This window comes from Manis javanica, chromosome 18 (assembly GCF_040802235.1).
Source record: "Manis javanica isolate MJ-LG chromosome 18, MJ_LKY, whole genome shotgun sequence".
Classification (NCBI taxonomy): Eukaryota; Metazoa; Chordata; class Mammalia; order Pholidota; family Manidae; genus Manis; species Manis javanica.
In genome coordinates, this window is record NC_133173.1 from 4,524,984 (window position 1) to 4,537,829 (window position 12,846).

The 12,846-nt window shown below is 43.3% G+C and overlaps 1 long non-coding RNA gene across 1 annotated transcript in view; it reads right to left on the bottom strand.

Moving 5' to 3' along the window:
* LOC118968729 (uncharacterized) overlaps positions 1 to 12,846 on the bottom strand; it is a 29,556-nt gene that overhangs the window by 3,617 nt on the left and 13,093 nt on the right. The window contains exons 3-4 of the long non-coding RNA XR_005056526.2: positions 11,020 to 11,074; positions 2,548 to 2,712 (exon numbers count right to left, since the gene is read on the bottom strand). This is a non-coding gene — a long non-coding RNA (uncharacterized lncRNA). The remainder of the gene's footprint in view (positions 1 to 2,547; positions 2,713 to 11,019; positions 11,075 to 12,846) is intronic.

A 12,846-nucleotide genomic window follows, 5' to 3' on the forward strand; every position in this document is an offset into this window, starting at 1 on the left:
ACCAAAAATATCTTGGAAGAAGCTAGTTTAAAAGTTTAACACCTTTTTATATTACTTACAGCTATCCAGTGTTCTTGTCCTTAATTTTGTTTAGAATACCAATAAAAATTTCATGAGACATCAGACAAATTCAGTCACTCTCCCGAGCCATTTTTTTTAAAAAAACGTTTCATTACCGAGGTAATATCAACTTACTTGGCTTACGTAAATCTAGGCAGAATAAAAGTTTTTATGTTAATGCTGGTAACTCTGAAGACGTATCTGTTTTAATTAAACCAGCAACATTAAATTAGCTTTAATAACAAAGACTTTCCCAGAGCACATAAATCTGAAAAACATTTCGGTTAGTTTTTATATTTCTGAGAATTTTAGAATAGCCAATCCTTACAAGCACTTGTCTTCAAACCAACTTAAATGGAGCTCTTTTACAAATTAATTTTAGCAATACCTCCAGAGGTAGAAAAATCTCACACACCCACAGCACACACATATATAAACACATAGACACAAATAGAGACCTATGGTTACTAATATCTGGAGACGATTTTCATTCATCCAGTTTCCAAATACTTCATCTCCCCTCTCCTTTTTCCTAATGCGAAACATCTCCCTAAAATCTGCATAAAAGCACAGTCAAGTTTCTCCAAGGACTTTAGTTTCCTAAGACAATACTTAACAAAACTTTTGAGCTAAAGAGGGGAGGCTTGGAATTGACAAAATGACACGTTAACTTTGAACAGTTTCTGGAGTCATATTTCTAGTTTTGCCAAAGTTCATAAGGACAGTTGTTCTCAATTCCTCAAGGAATTGGGTAGTAACTTAAATGACATCACAGGTTGATCTACTCCCCCCAACTACATTCTCCTCCATTTGCTTCTTTCCCTCTGGATACATAGTTTTATTTTAAGTTAAGGGAGAAAATCTAAAAAAGCAAAATTCCTATCAGCTCCTCAATTCCTATTAGGCCACAGTTTGGGCAACTTTTGATTACAGAGCTACTTTAAAAAAAAAGCCTTTAAAAAATCTTGTCAGTTTTCAGCTGGGACAAAGAGTAAATATTTCTGTTAGAATAACTCTCTTTTGGGTGTAGGAGGGGTCCCCAAAGTGGGTGCAAAGGATACTCCCTTCAAAGATCCAGAGTCCCTCCCACGTGGCCAAAAGGAAGAACCGACAGGGATCCCCAGGCAGGCGGAGAACCAAGCCCACTTCTTAGGATGCGAGAGGAGGCCGGCAAGGAGCCGGCAGCTGCTCCGGGAGGGGAAGGATCGATAACCGGTGGGTCTGATCGGGAAAGGGGGGGCCGTCGTGGTATTTGATCTTCCTCTTCTACCTGCCCCCGAACATCAGCCTCCAGCGGATCGTTGGCAGGAGGACCGAGGAGAAAACCTGGCCATCTGTTTCCTCTGGGCAGGGTGGAGGGGATTTGCGGATGACCACTGATCTTTTTAACACTTCTCTAAATTTCATAGGATCTTCTGGAAAGATCCGCTGCTGCCCAGGGGACATGAAACCTTTGGGTGGGGGTCTAGGTATATCCCCAAAGGACAAACCCTGCGCCTGCCCCTGGTGCTTCTGCTGCATTCACTCCCTGACTCGGAGCGTTTACACGAGTAACCTGTGTACTCTAGGCCTGGGGATCGGGCGGGAGTGTTCTTTATACGTCTTATAGGGAAAAGGGAAGTTAAAATAGGCAAATAGGGCCAGGTTCTGAGAAGAGGAATTTACATTGGATTTAATTTTTGTCTTAAGTCTAACTTCTGTTCTTTTATCTTGTTATGGGAATCCCTAAGGCTGGCTGTTACACTAACAAGCCATTGGGAACTCTAAAAAGAATTTTTTCTCTCAAATATAACCAATTTAAAGGATCCATCATATGTCCATTGACAAGTAGGCTCTCTCAAACCATAAGCTTTTTCATGGAAAGGACTCAAAGGTAACTTTCCAGGCTTAGGATAAAATTTTACCATAAGGTATATAGATGGCATATTTAGAGGGCATAGATGATGAAGCCCCCGAGATTTACTCCCTAAGGTAGTTTAAGAAAGCAAAGGCCTTCATTGCACAGTAGGAAGGCTCCGGTCTCCACGAGAACATGCCTCCATCCACAGACCCACTGATCCATGACCCCGGGCAGGCGATACTGGAACGGACTTCTCTGGCACTAATGAGCGATGAAGACTGAGATGACAGAAGTTCCTTTTGGGCTGGGACCTCTTGTGCCAACTCCCCCTAGAGCTGGCGCAGCTGGACAAAGAATGTGGACTATTAGATCCACAACCTCTCGGGCTGTCTGCCAGATGCCCGTGCTATGCATTTTCTGGTTGGCAGAGGCCAGAGAGAATATTCTCAAAGACTGTCTCTGGGAGGGAAAAAATAAGAGTACTCGACAAATTTACCAAGAGTGCCCAAGCCCAGGAGACTCGTTCCACCACTATTTTCTCCTGTTAATCTAAATTTACAAAGAGAGAAAAAGGACTCCACCACCCTCGCTCTATGGGTCCCTGCAGACAGGGTATTCCAGGAGGGTGGCATGATATGAAATCTTACCTTCTGCCAGCGATGCCAGATATCCCAGAATCCCTCAGCGGCGGCAGTTCTAGGGCGAGCACCGTCCAGTGAGATACGGTCTGCGCCGATTATGCCAACTCTTAGGAAAGAAACATTTTCCTCTACCATTCAAGTTGTTCTCACTGTTCTAAGAATCAAATGGACCTGAGACAGATTAACAGGAGGAAATAAAATTTAACTTTGTGCATATGGGAATCCCACACCCATGAGAGGTTCAAAGACAGAAAGGTAAAAATGAGGTACAGGTGCCATCCTGAGCTCAGGAATGGGATGGGGCCTGGGGCTTCAAAAGGGAGGAGGGCAGTGCCCAGGGTAATAGAAGAGCAGGTGTTTGGGAATTCTATGTCTGCCTTATACACAGATGGGTCATTCAGAAAAAATGTATGTTTAGGTAATAACCCTTATTCTGGGAAAGACCCCAGTTTGATTTTTCTAGCTAGTGAAGGAAGGGACAGAAGCTTCTCTTGAGCCCACAGGGTCTTGACTGCCTTCAGTCCAAAAATGGCATATTTTGGGGGTGGCCTGCCCTTAGCTCCTACAAGTGTTGTTTGGATGTCAATATTCATTATACTATCACTATTTTCTATACGGTTGAAGTTTGTCATAATAAAAATTTTTTTCTTAAGATCAAGAATATTTGATCAAATATTTTAAAGTCAGGAGATTTTGTTAAAAAGAAAACCTCAGGCCCCAAATGGGATCACTTTTCTAGACCAAGTCACCAAACCAGGGCTTCCTACTTAACCTAACGCAGTTTCAGACTCCCCGAGAAATGTAGTCGGTCAGGAATTTTCTGGTGAGCACCGATGAGGTCCTCTGTTAGTGCGCCTTCTCCATCCCTCCCCAAAGATGGGGTCATCTTCACGAAAAGGAAAGGCCCTCCACTCTGCCCTCTAAGGGAAGGTGACCCCTCTTTCCCTGATAACTTCTTGCCCCACCCTCCTTCCACTCCAAGGAGCCGCTCTCTACATGGGGTGCTGCCCGACTCATGAACCGCTTAATAAAGCCAGTTAGATCTTCAAGTTTACCCAGTTGAATTTTGTTCTTTAACAATTTCATGCAAAGAAATCCAGATTTCTGGCTTCTCTGGACACTTCAGAGGATCTGGTTACTGGGTCCATATTTCCAAAGAAAACATCTGGTGCCAAGCTATGGCTGCTTCTCCGGTCCTCCTGCCCCTAGCGTGCCCTTCCCTATGCTCACTTTACTCACTAATTTACCCGCCTGCCCTTGAAGGCATTTGAGTTTGCCAAGAAGGCCCAATCAAACATAAAAGCAATAATGAAACCATTGCTTCTGGAATACACAGGGAGCGAAGGCCCCTGGTAAGGATGAGGGTGCAGATTTAAGCTCTGCAGACTCCCGATGCAGGATGAGACCCACCCGGGTGGGCGTGTAGGGTCGGCTCTGACCCAGGCAGCCGGTCAGGGTAGTGTGCTTGGCTCTGCGGGGGTGTCTCAGTCATGTGATTCTTAGGTCACTGATTGTATGTAAACATTTATCATTCGTGGCTGCCAACAAACACACTTCTAATGTTTAGGATGTTCTCCACCTTTTGAGCCTGTGCAAGAAGAAACCAAAACAAACTCTCCCAGCTTCCTTTGCGATTAGAGCACAGACGTGTGACCAGGTGTCCACCAATCGAATGGAGCCTCGGAGCCCATGATTTGGGAAGTGGGCACCAGTTTGGTGAGGGTGGCAGTAGGAGCGTCCAGAGGCGGTGGTGGCGGAGCTGCGAGCCCAGCATCAGGCTGGCGCGGGGTCGCCCCTGGCCCACTGTCAGGGCAGCAGTGGTCTCTCCTTACAGCGGCTCTGCCTCCTTGTCACAGCTTCTGCCTGGCCTCGTGCCCTCCAAGACATTGTCAGAGGCACCTCAAAGCCTTTTCTGCTTAAACTTGACATAAAGGGCTCTGTGTTCCCAACCGAGAGATCTGAGGGATTTGCCACTTCATCTCGCTAGGCCTAGGGCTGAAACATGAAGGAGGCGCCCTTGCCAGGGATGCACTCAGAGCCCTTTCACCCGAGCTCCCCACTTCTCCAGACCCTGGGTCGTTTGGGAGTCAGCCCCCACTGAGCTGTGAAGCCCAGGGTGCTGGGGAGTTGCTGAGTGAGGGGGTCATCGTCCGTTATTGAATTGCCATGTCGACCTTGGCAAATAACTCCGTGTTTGTCAGGCATGGAGGAGTTAGTCTCAGTAATCAGACCAGAGAAATGAGAACTTCTTCAAGCCAGCCTAGAATCTCCTGTGAAGAATACTGCTTTCCGGATGCTCCCAGAGCCCAGTGGCTAGGACCACGCTGGTGTCAGGATCCCACCATCCTTTGATTCCCAGAGACCAAGTGCAGTGGATATGGGGGAGAAAAAGGAAAGAAAACCACACCCACACATTCAAAATATTGAGAAAGACTACAAAGAGCTGTCCGAATCAATTAGTCAGATGATATATAGCAGCTATGTCTGAGCAGTGCTTTCTGACTCAACTCTATTGACACCATCGTGGGAATGCAACCCTGTGCATCCTGGTCCCCAGCCATCTGCCCAGGGGCTCCTTACAGGACATGCTGAGTGGGAGGAGATGACTTCCACTGCCCCATGACGCTACTGTCTTTGCAACTTCCCCAGCCGAACTTCCTCCTTCAGCATCTGGCTCTGCCGGGGTTACTGCTTTCCCCTGGAACCTGAACCAGGAACTTCATTCCCCAGGCGCTGTGGGGACAGCCCAGCAGCCAGCCTTAATGAAACTCAGGAAGAGTCACTGTGTGACTTGGACTGTAGGTAACAATAATGTGGTAATAGCCAGCATTTCAGTGGTGCTTATTACATGGCAAGCACCATTCTAAGAACTACACATGTATTGATATTTCATTTGCATATGCATTCCTTGAGGTAAGTGCACTGTAATCTCCATTTGATCCATTTAAATGAGGCACAGAGTGGGTCGTGGCTTGCCCAGAGTCACAGCATCTCGTTCACATACTCCCTACTGCCTGTTTACTCAGAGGGGAAAGTGGAATTTGTAGACTTGTACCCTAAGTCCTAGGTGGGATTTTCCCTCTGAGAATGTCTGAGAATGAGGATATTTCTCTGAGCTTTCTAGGAATACATGAGGCGTTTTTTCTTAGGATCCACTGAAGAAGGGTTTCTTTGTGTCTGGTTCCCTGGACAAGTGCCCACAAGGATCCAGAGGAGCCTGACCCCTTGGGAAGACTTCTCGGCTGTCTGACCACGTGTGCAGCCTCTCTTAGCCTCTCTGGGCCTTGCTTTCCTCACCTGTAAATGAGGATAATATAATACTACTACCCAGCTCATCGAGTTGCTGTAAGGTTAAATGAGACGATGCATGCAGAGCAATTGTACAGATTACACGAATGTTCATTGTAATTGCTAGATACATGGGGTCTTCCCTATTGTCTGTTGTCCATGCACTAAAGTTACATTCCATGTAACCGGACAGATGGGGAGCCTCCGAGCTGCCCGTTTCCCAATCTCACGAGGAAACTGTGAAACCTCTGAAGACGGAGGGAAGGCCAAGGTCCCCAGAGAGTGCTAACCTTGTTGTCCAGCTGTTGGGCATCATAAAAGGTAAGTCAAGTGGGAGAAAGAGATGACACAAACCAGTGAGGGGGCCTGTGCCAGCCCCTTCCTGACCATGGATGCAGAGCCATAGGGTCAGAGGGTAGAGGCGCTGTGCCCATCCATGCAGAACCAGGGGGGACAGGACAGCAGACTCGCCTGGGTTTGAATTGTCCTCCAGCCACAGACCCCAATGCTGAAGTCCCATTCTTAAACCTTCTTTGCAATGACCATTTCTCTCCTTCTTAAAGAAGTTATAACATCATGATTAATAGTTCATACATACAACATAGTAAAAAAATGAAGCCATTTTAAATAAAAATAATAGAATGAGTATCTGTATACTCACCTCCTAGTTAAAAAATAACAGGACCGGTGCCCTCAAAGCCACTGTGTGTCCCTCCCTGACTCTGTACCTCTCCCTCCTCACTGCTATCCTGAATTCTGGGTTAATCATCCCCCTGATTTTCTCTAGGTTTGAACCATTTATACATTTCCTCCTACATAATGCAGTGTTTAGTTGTGCCTACCTTTGAATTTTCCCTCCTTTCCTGTTTTCTTTTGATTTTTAAGGATTTTTCATTCCATTGCTTCAAACCTCCTACTTGTTTGGAACTTAGATCCTTTATGGCTGTTCTTCAAAGGTTATCCTAGCTTTTTCTTACCTTTGCTCATTGCGGTCAAATTTACATAACATTACATTTACCATTTTAATCAGTTTTGAGTGTACAGTTCAGTGGTGTTACGTACACTCATTTTGTTGTGCAACCATCACCACCATCCATCTTGGGAACTATCTCATCTTCCCAGACTGAAACTCTGTACCCATTAGATCATAATTCTCCATTCTTCTCTCCTCTAGTCCCTGGTAACCTCTATCCTACTTCCTGTCTATAGCTTTTTCTTTAACATTCATAGCTAACATAATAAAGTCTGAAGTCAATCAATAGCTGTATATTCCTCCCAAATAATACAAGGTCCTTAGAATTCTTTAATTCCAACCACATGCTCATAATTCACATGGCATTCTCATCCAGCATTTTAGCTTGTTTCCTTATCACACACACAAATTTCACACTATTTAATATTTTTATACAGAAAGTGTGTGTTTAGTTTTATCCATGTATTTGCCAGTATCTTTGCTCATCACGCTGTTATCTGGTTCTTCCTGCTAGGATATCTGAAGTACATTCTTAAAGTTTTCTTTAAGGAGGACTATTTGGTTGCATGCTGTGCTTTTATTTGTCTGAAAATGATGTTGTTCTTCTTGAAAGATGGTTGAAAGATGGTTTCTTAGGTATTGGATTATTGGTTGACAGTTATTTTCTCTTAGCAAATCGAAGATATTATTCCACCCACTTCTGGTATCACTTGTGGCTATCAGAATGCAGCTATTGGTCTAATCACTAATTCTTTGTAGGTGACCTGTGTCTTCTCTCCAACTGCTTTTCACATTCTCTCTCTCTTTCTGGCTGTGTGTATGTGTGTGTGTGTGTTACAGTTTTGTTGTAATGTGCTTGAGCTTAGATTTCTTTTTTTTTTATTTTAAAAAATGTATGATTGATATTTTTAATATTTAATTTCTTTTTTATGCTTGACATAAATTTGAATTTATTTAGCTAGTTAGTTATGTTTTTTATACTGAGGCACATACAATAAACTGAGCTTGGATTTCTTTTTCTTTATTCTATTTAGGATTATCTGGGCTTCCTGGATCTGAGGATTGGTGTCTTTTCAAAGAGGCCCATTACCTCTTTCTATTCCCTAATTTACCTCCTTCTGGAACTCTGATTTGATATATTTAAGACTTTTCACTCTATCTTTCAGTGTTTCTTATCCTCTTTTTAATATTTTCCATCTCACTGTCTTTCTGGCCTGTACTGTGGGTATTTTCCTCAGATCTTCCAACTCGCTAATTCTCTTTTTGAGTATCTAATCTATTTGAAACAGAGGTTGACAAGTGATGCCCTGTGGACCAAATCTGGTTCGTGATCTCTTTTTGTATAGTCCTCAAAATGATAATGTTTTTAAAAAATGTTTAAGAGTTGTAAAGAAACCAAATAAAAACACATGACAGAGAACAATGTAGCCCACAAAACTTAACATATTATTTTGTGCTTTGCAGAAAAAGTTTGCCAACTCCTAATTTAAAACATTCACTGTCCCAGAAGATTGTTTCTAATTATGCAAAATTTCAAACATACAACATAAAGAAAATAATTGTATAATAAACACCTATATGTGGCATATATTCAAGCATTTTAACATATTGCCATATTTGTTTCATATTTTTTAACCATCCTTAAACAAACAATGGACATCATGATACTTTACTATGAAATATTTCAGCATGTATCTCTTTTTTAAAAAGGCATTCTCTTAAATAACCCAATATCATTATCACACCTCATAAAATCAACAATAATTCCTTAATACCATCTAATACTCAGTGCATTCAGATTTCTCCAATTGTCTCCAAAATATCCTTTATAGCTAGATTTTTCAAACCAGGATCCAGTCAAGGATCACACACTACATTTGACTGTTTTTATCTCTTAAGAATTCTTTAAGCTAAGATGGTCCCTCCTCTCCCCAAGTCCTACCTTTCTTTTTTTTTTTTTTTACATCGACTTTTTTTATGAAACCAGGAGAGGGATCTTGAAGTATGTCCCACGTCTGGGTTCGCGTACTTTGTCACAGTCATCCACTGAATTTTGTATTTCAACTACTGCATTTTTTTATAAAAATTGAGGTGATTCCCAGAAAAGACAAGTAGTGATTTTACAGCATCTTACTATGCTGATGGACAGTGACTGTGAAGGGGTATGTGGGGGGGACTTGGTGAAGGGGGGAGCCTAGTAAACATAATGTTCGTCATGTAATTGTAGATTAATGATACCAAAAAATAATAATAATAAAAAAAATTGATGTGATTCCTTTTCAGGACTGCCTCGCCACTCTTTATAGTGGTCTATACGGTGATGGAAACACTCTATAATAGCTATCGTGCACCTCTTCTCAGCTCCGTGTTCAAGTGGTGTCACACCGGTAGCTTGAAGCCAGCCATGGCAGGAGTATTTACACCATGAACATCAGCAAATGCTACAGATCAAGGCTTAGTTTAATGGTTTATTGACTGTCTAGATTTAAGAAAGTATTGGGAAAATGTTAATCATTCAGATTAAACTTAAAAGGGTGCAGTGCCTATAGTCATTACATTGTGAATAGCATCCAAACAAACAAAAACACTGAGAAATACTCTTCCACTATCCAAAAATTATCTGACTTAGCAAAGAAGAAGCTTACACTGCTGATTAAGGAATGAAGTTCTACCAATTGTCTTTGCTGTTTCATTTCATTTTCTTCTTTAACGTAAACAAAAGCGTCAACCAACATTCATTTTAGAACTGTGGTGACTTGCAACCATAGGCTGACTATGGATACAAAACCTTGATAAAAAAACTTTTTTAAGTGTTTTGTGTGGATTCATTCCTATATAAAATCTATAATAATGAGCATTGCATATTTTATTATTATTATTCATAAACTATGTGCTATACCTCCTTTGTATCAGTAAAACTTATGGACATATATATAGACACATTTTTCCCCCATGTCACTAGGTGGACTCTAAAATGAATCTCTGATCTCTAACGTGGAGGGGTCATCAACTCTGAGGGGCAGCAGAAACCCTCAGAGCCCCAGCCAGCTCTGGGGCTCCTTTAGCCCCAGTTTTGTGATTTACTCTAAAATGAGAACTTTTTAGTTCAGTGATACACTTAAAAAGATATTTTGTTTAATATTTTATTCCACATTCAGTTTTTTGTGTTTTTTTTTTGTTATTTCACTGGGAGAATCATTCTCTGGTAGAATCTAGTCTACTACCACTCTCATGTTTTGCACTGATATTTGGGCACAGGGGGCTTGGCCAAACTTTAGAAGCCAGGGCTTTGTTTATTCATTTCACCCGTCCATTCTGCAAGGATGCATGCTCAGCCAGCTGCGTATGTGCAGTAAATCAGTGGGGCTAATGCCTGATCACTGTGTCATTCCCTGCCTTCTCATGAAACATGTTTGGATTTGAGGTCTGAGGTTCTGGATGGCTCCACTGTTCTGGGCTTGTTCGGCTGCGTCATTTGGGGAGTGGTATGGACGGCTTTGGCTTGGGGATGAATTATCATTGTTAGTATCATCATCATTTTGGTTCTCCCCCTGTCCTGCTCATTTTGGGCAGAGCAACGCTCCATGGAGGGGGAGCCATTCACTTTAATTGGCATCCTAGGTTGACCAGTAGCTTGTCTTAGTTTGCATGGGCTGCTATAATGAAATACCACAGACTGGGTGGCTTAGATGGCAGAAATTTATTTCTCACAGGTCTGGAGGCTGCAAAGTCCAAGATCAAGATGCCAACCAGCTTGATTCCAGCTCTCTTCCTGGCTTCAGGTGTGCCCTCACATGGCAGAGAGGGAGAGCTAACTCTCTGAAGTCCAGTCTTCTAAGGACACTAATCCTATTGGACCAGGGTGCCACCCTTTTGACATCATTTAACCTTAATTATGTCTTTACTCCACACAGAGCCACACTGGGATTAGGGCTTCAGCATATGAATTCGGGGGGGGGGGCACACAATTCATTCCATAGCAGCCCGCTTGCCCAGGAGACCCAGTATGAACTACAGGGTCAGACAGACCCAAGGTCAAAGCCCAACTCAGCTGCTTACTAACTTCAATAACTATTTCATCTTTCTCACCCTCAGTTCCCTACTCTGAAAAGCAAAAACATTAAGTTCCATTTCAGAGAGTTGTTGTAATTATTACATTAAAAAAAGTATAAAAAGTACCTGGCACAAGACATATATATCTCAGGGGCTTAACATACCGTTTCCTAGATGGTGCAGCTCCAAGCATGATCCACGTACCAGCATCAGCATCACCTGAGGTCATGACAGAAATTAAGAATGTCGGGCTGTCACGGACTTTCCAAATTGGAATCGGCATCTTAACACCCTCCTCGGGAATTTGAAAACACTTAAGAGTCTGAGAAGCATTGAAGTAAATGGTGTGACTTGGCTGGCTTGGCCATGAGACATATTGGGAAGGCAACACGTGACTCAGGGTGCAGGGAGTGGGCTGGGCCAGGCAGCACTGGGATTTCACTTGACCCGGCTCAGATCTGGTCACGGGAGTGGCCACCAGGCCTGCTTGGACCTCCTGCTTTACACAGTTCCTACACAACTGGCTTCCTTAGGACTCTTGTATCTACACTTTCCTACTTAGCACATAGAGCGAACCATCTGTGCTTTAGATAGACAGATGCTTAATGAAAAAATGGATCCCCCACTGGTTCTGCAGGGGCCACAGTGGTAGCTGATGAGTCATTCCCAGGACAGGGCCCTGGAGCTGGAAGGACCAGTGACAGAGACAGAGCCCTAGGGACTCACACTTGGGGGACCCTGCCTTACATTATATTGAACATATGAAACTACCCCCACATCTCCCTTCAAATGTAAATGGGACATAAAGTAATTTGAAATGATATAGGGACCTATCTTTCCCTTCTTTTTGCTACAAAAACATATTTTTAAATCTTATTACATTTTTTCCTATGTAAAAAGTAAGAGGTGAAGAAAAATATAATAAAAGCCTGTGATATGCACCACACAGCTTAAAAAGTAAAATGTTACCAAGATGCTTCAAACTTCCTGTTACCCCTTCTCCACCCCCTCCCCAACCACCATCCTGAATTTGGAGGTTATTGTTCTCATTCATTGCCTTAAACTTTATATATAAAAACTTTATATATAAACATTGCAGTAACTTGTACGGTTTTGTATTTGAAGTTTTTCGGTGTAATTCTTGTCATCACCACTCGAATTCTTAAAGAGTGAGAAAATCTAACCTATAAATGAATTTCAAGTGTTATTCAATGTTTACAAAGACAGTTAAAAAGTTAAAATAGTTGTGTGTCTTGTGGGCCTTTAACAAAGTCACTCATTTTGGTTTTGCGGTTTTCCTTTCGTTTTTGGAGGCCAGTCATCTTTTTATAGGACTTATAAACATTTCTGTTAATAAGAAAACCTCACAGGCCCTGGTCTGGGTCTAAAACCTCTGAGGGGTATGGCAGGCTCTGTGTACAGAGTGAAGCTGGCACTTTGGGGCATCACTGGGCAGTGGCCAGGCCCCTGCCCTAAGCTGTTCGCATCTATGAGCTCACTTACTCCTGTCAGGTAGAGGAAATAGGCCCCGGGTTGTCCAGCACCAGGTAGAAAGGGGAGGAGCTGGGATTCAAACCCGGACAGTCTGAACCCTTCCTCCCGCTGCCTTCTGTTTTCTGAGCCCCATGTGTACATACATGTATTCGTACTTTCTCAGAATCCTCACAAGGACCAGGTATTGCTATCCCCATTTTACAGGAAGGGACACTGGTTCAGAGAGGCTCAGCGACTCACTTTGGTCCGCACTGTTGAAAGCGGTGCAGGTTCTGGAATTAACTCAGCGTCTGTGTGATCCAAACACTGCCTGGGCTCTTAAAGACAGCGCACAGCTGCCCTCTCCCACACCTGCCACTTGGCAGCGAGGCTGAGTGTCCTGCTGCCCAGTCCTGCCCCTCCCCGCTTCGCCCCTTGGTGGGGAGAGTCCTGCAGGTGCCGGTGGGAGGCTGGAGAGGGCACCGGGAGCTAGATACCAGCGTCACCTTGCTGTGATT